The sequence below is a fragment of the Lagopus muta genome, chromosome 2 (genome assembly GCF_023343835.1).
Source record: "Lagopus muta isolate bLagMut1 chromosome 2, bLagMut1 primary, whole genome shotgun sequence".
Lineage (NCBI taxonomy): Eukaryota > Metazoa > Chordata > Aves > Galliformes > Phasianidae > Lagopus > Lagopus muta.
The window spans coordinates 11,483,909-11,489,507 of NC_064434.1; positions in this window are offsets into that span (position 1 = coordinate 11,483,909).

The window sequence follows — 5,599 nt, forward strand, 5'->3', positions numbered from 1 at the left end:
TTAGTTTTCTTTGTGAGACAGATTTCTCCTTTATTACCAGTGCTATTCTGTCAACTGGTTTTGTGTTTGGTTTTTTGTGTGTGTGTGTCTGGTTTTTGTTGTTGTTGTTTTTTTGTTTTTTTGTTTTTTTTTCTTCTAGTCAGGTCTGCTTCTGTCTTACAGAGAAAGAAATAAAAATGCCAGTCTGTTATCTCACATTTCAGTTAAGTCTAACATATATTTGCTTCGGGGTAAAAAAGTTGAAGAAAAAAGGGAAATGTCAAAAATGAATAATAAATGGCGTATAAACAGAAGCAGATTTTCTGTGATATGTTACCCCTGATAAACTTGATAATGTTTCCCAAATGTGTTGCCTTGGTTCAGATCCAAATCTACTGGTCAGATTTTATGTGCTATTTTTAATTTTACTGCTTAAAATACTTGACATCATCTTGTAGGAATTCCCTCCTACTTCAGAGCTGTATCCAGTTATTTGTAGGTTAAAATTCATCTTAATATAGGCTCACGTAAAACATATGTTACCACAGAGGCAACAAAAAGACAGATCTGGGTGGGTAAAACAAGCTGGATTTGCAAGGAAACTTTTTTTTCTTTTTAATGAAATATGTTTTCCTTTGAGGCCACTCTGCTGTTTGATGTTGTACACTCCAAGGTCTTTCCATTCAGTAAACTTTCCTTGCCCTTTAAGCAGTGAAATCAGAACGTGAAAGACGAATACAAACAACAAGGGACAGGGGGACCTGGAAATGTTTAGGACTTCACAAAAAGCCTATAGATCCAGGCCAGAAAATCAGGAGGTACTGCAAAACAACGTAGCTCTTTGGAACACCTAACAAGCCTCATTCACTCCTATAGGTACTGCTGTACTGGCTTCTGTGGAGTTACTCTGCTCTGGGTTGGTATTTGTGGGAATATTCCTAGAGAGAGAATCTTTCTCAACATAAAACAGTGAAGACCTGGAAGCATTAAACAGGCTGAGAGAAAGCAATTTTTTTTCCAACAATACACAGCACTGACAATAGCAATATGAGAAAGCAATGCCCTAAGAGCATTGCAGTTACTTGCTGATGTCTGTTAGCTAGCGTTCTTTCACAGTTATCCCATACCAAGCAGTAGATACGCTGGAAGTAATATCCTTAAATATCAAGTTCATGCTTCCATGCCTCAGCTGAGTTCAGTACTTGAAGTAGACTGGGCCTGATGAACTTCACTGGAAAGTATTTAATGAACTGGCTTAGCACAGATTCTTGTTACGTGTGATTACTTTGAAGGGAGTGGTAAAGCAAGTGCCTGTCCTTAAATATCAGAATGAGGTGGAAAATAAGAGCCCAGTTAGATAATAGGCCATCTCAGACTAATAGGCCATCTCAGACCATCTCAAAGGACTGTAGTTTCCTAAAGAGAAAGGAAGAAGCAGTGGAAGAGAAGTAGCAGTGGCAAGTAATTTGCCTTTGTAAGGCTTTTGACGGCACCTCACGTTGATTTCCTGTATGGAGCTGAAGAAATGTTGTCCAGATAGACCTGCTACAGCTTCCTTGCACGCAAAGGCTCTGGCAGTAGCAGTGTAGTGGCAAGATTTGGGCTGAGCCCATTGCCCTGTCCTCAGAGAGAAACCTGCAGCCAGGGGTTTGCTCAATGTGGGGCTCGTCCCAGATGTGATATTTTGGAGGCAGTGAAAGAAAAAGTCTACCCCTGTTGCCAGAATGTGCCAACCAGAGGCCAGTCCTGGATCCTTTTCAGACAACCACACAGGCACCTAGAATCTTACCCCAAATAACTGTGTGACAAGAAGACAGATGTTGGGTGGGGAAAGAAAATAAGTATTTATATATTTGCTTTATATTACACTTGCTGTGCAGTTATTCCTTTCAGCAAACACCAGAAAATGTTCTTTTGTGTTAAGGAAAACATGAAATTTTATTAAGCAATGTTATACAAAATTCTAGTCAGCAGATGAAATATAAACTCTGCCATGCATTTCAAAATATAAGGGACTGATATCGCATTTATATGAGGGACTAATACCACATTTCTCATCCCCTTCTAAAGCTGATTTCAAATATAAGAATGTCCCCTAACTGAAGTTTGCAAACATTAAAGCAAAAAACTAACTTTTTAACATTTTCTTCAATTGAAATTAATGGCTAAGATATTCTTGTGCTGACTATCCTGAGGAAAGCCAGCCTTTTGGGTTTGTTTACCAGTCTGTGATCTAGGGATAATTACACAAGGATAGACCATTTAATCAGTGGGTAAACATGGCTTGCGTGAGTGCACTGGAGACAGACATCACATTTGTTTTTCCTTTTTATCTGAGTCCCCTTTATAAGACTGGTTTGCTAAGGCCATGAATTATAACTAATATAATCTGAGAAAGGTGAAATGCAGCATAACTAAATGAGTAGAATGTTGCTTTTGGTGTTTTATGCCTATTAAGCAATTATTACCAGCAAACAGTCCATGTAAGAAAAGAAAAGAAGATAATATAACAGTGATAACAACTGATTTAATAAAACAGCGTGCCAGACAAAAACTGAATTTTGTGAATTCTATCTCATTTGCATTCCACCTTGATGTCACCTGACAAAGACACATCTTCTCTGTTTTCATAGAATCATGGAATGGGTTGGGTTGGAAGGCACCTCAAGGCCCATGCAGTTCCAACCCTTCCGCAGGGTTGCCACCCATCAGATCAGAGCTGTCCAGGGCCCCATCCAACCTGGCCTTGAATACCTCCAGGGTTGGGGAATCCACAGTTTCTCTGGGCATTCTCTCAGTAAGGAATCTTTAATGCAGTGCAAGATATTTTGTATTTTCTTTGTGGGTTGTTGTTGTTTTAATGCCTGTTGAGTAAAACCAGGAGTGTGTGAACTAAATGATGATACAACCTAAGTGTAGGTGTTCAAGGCCAGGTTGGATGGGACCCTGGGCAACCTGATCTGGTAGGTGACATTCCTGCTCATGGGGAGGCGTTGGGACTGAATGGGATTTGAGGTCCCTTCCAACACAAGCCATTCTGTGATTCTATGACTCTATGATTCTATGATTCTGAATATATGAAATGCTGAGCCTGACTACTCCAGCCCAGTCACTGTGGGTCTCAGAATTAATTTTGGGATGCTCCTGTGCCTCGGCCATGCTGCAGGCTGCTGTAAGAGAGAAACACTACTTATGGGAGGAAAGGTAGAAGCCTGAACTCCTTCCTTTGCACCCCAGAAGGAGGTCAAAGAAGGAAGCATGACACAGCAGTGGTAAAAGAAAAAGAAAAAAGAATGGGCAGTGTGTAAAATTTGGGGGAATAAAAGCAGAAAGAAAAAAAAACACAAAAAGCTCTCTGAGTGAGTTGGAATAGGGAACAACACAGCTTTTTACAAACAATGCTCTGCAGAAAATGATCTGTGTACAGCTCTGAGAAGAGGTTTCCTCACTCAAATGCCAACATAAGCATGATTTAGGAGCCCAAGACTCCTCTTACATATTGTTTCTATTATAGTGCAATTCACTAAGTTGTAATGGCATAAGAAGATAATTCTTCAAAAGTACTGATTTTTCTTCTTTTCCAAATTCTAGAAAAATATATTTTATCTCTCTGATAAAAGCCTAAGAAATCTTCTAAGTTAGATATTTATTATATTGCTTGATTCGTCATGGGAAGGCAATGAGGGCAATACCAAAAACCGCAGTTTTAATTCCCTACTGATGTGTAGAGGGGCAGAGCAGCATTTTTGGGCTGATTATCTATTGCAAACCTGAATATAAGACTGATACCTTCAGAAGGCAGTTGAGGTCTCCGGTGAGGTGAAGTGCCTCTCTGCCACAAGGTTTCTGTCTGAATAAAAACTACTTGAAGATTGAACAGAGACTTCACGCTTTGATTTAACTGAGGATATACAACATCGGAGACGTGAAGTCTTTTCATCATGTTTTTCAGGCTGTGACTTTTGCTAGTGAGAGCAGATTTTCTGTTTGTTTTGTCTTCTGTCTTGTGTAAGAAGGCAGAAATTGAAGGCTGTCAGTGAAACAAATATAGGACACAAGGACTACCACAGGTATCTGTTGTTGGCAGCAGGTTGGGTATCAGCTCAATGACATGTAGAATTACTTGCTCTCTGGTTTGCCTTAATACTTCATCATAACCAAGCTGGAAAGCCAAACCAAATTTCAGATAGATAATAGGGTGGCACAAGATCTAGGTGGTGCACTCAGAAGTCAGCACAGAAGCAAAACGTACTTCAAAAGGGGAATTGCAATCTTGCGATTATTCTAAAATGGCAAAAAACAATACAAAACAAAATAAAACAAAACAAAGGAGGATTATAACATTCATATAATTTACACTACAAGATATATGGCTACATCTTTCTGCTTTTGGAAACTTCATTGTTCCCATGAGAAAGAACTGTAATAGCCCAATAGTGCTGCTTGCATGAAGAGATACGGCAGGAAGAGGGTCTATCTGGATTTGCTGCATTTTTCTTCAAGTCTCAACAAGATTAAACAAAACAAAACAAAACAAAACAAAAAAAAAAAAAAAGGAGAAGGAAAAGGAAAAGGAAAAAGATGAGAGAGACTTACAATTTCACTATGGAGGAGTGAGTATTTTACCTGAGTTGACCTTGGTTTTGGAGGGAAAAGAGCTACCACGCATGGGTGTGAGCCAGGCTGTGATCTTCACAAAGATATGTGCCTTTATTTTCAGGCAGAGACATGGCCTGAGGTCATCAAACACATATTTTCCACTTCCTTATTATACAGTCTGTAGATTAAATAGAGGAAATGAGAGCTGCATTTACCTCTTCTTCTCTTGCAAAAGAGATGCTGGTATGGCAAGGCAGGCTGGGGCTCCATCTGCAAATACAGCAGCTTGAGGCTAAACCTAAATGACGGCAGGTGATATGAGAGTTTGTGTCCATACTCAGGCCCACAATAACAATTAAACTACATATTTGGGAGCATTTGCATTAGTGTTTTGGTTTGGATTAGCTCTCTCAGACACCTCCAGTTACTGGGAGCACATGAAGTGATTCCTTTTCCCTATGCTAAACGCCCATTATCACAAGAATATACCTGAACTTATATAACACCTCCAAAATATGTGTACAAGGAATATCACATCCTCAGCACAAACTATTTTGCACTACACATCCATTATTTTTGGGCCACATAACTCCTGAAATTTGACATAACCCAAAGATGGTCAGCTAACAACATAGAACCATAGAATCATGGAATCGTTTAAGTTGGAATGGACTCTTACAGGTCATCTAGTCCAACTCCTCTGTTGCTCAGAGCTCTGTCCAGCCTGACCTTGAGTGCCTCCAGGGATGGGGCATCCACCTGTTCCAGTGCCTCAACATCCTAATGGTAAAAAACTTCTTCCGTATATCCAATCTAAATCTCCCCTCCTTTAGTTTGAAACCATTTCCCATTGTCCTATCACAACAGACCCTACTAAAGAGTTTAGTGACAGCATTACAACTTTCATTATTATTTACCATAATCAAGTAATATTCCCTGATGCCAACAATCATAGGAAAACATAACTTGCATCAACATTTTAAGAAAACCTCTGCATCAAGCTGACCAGAGCTGGAGCATC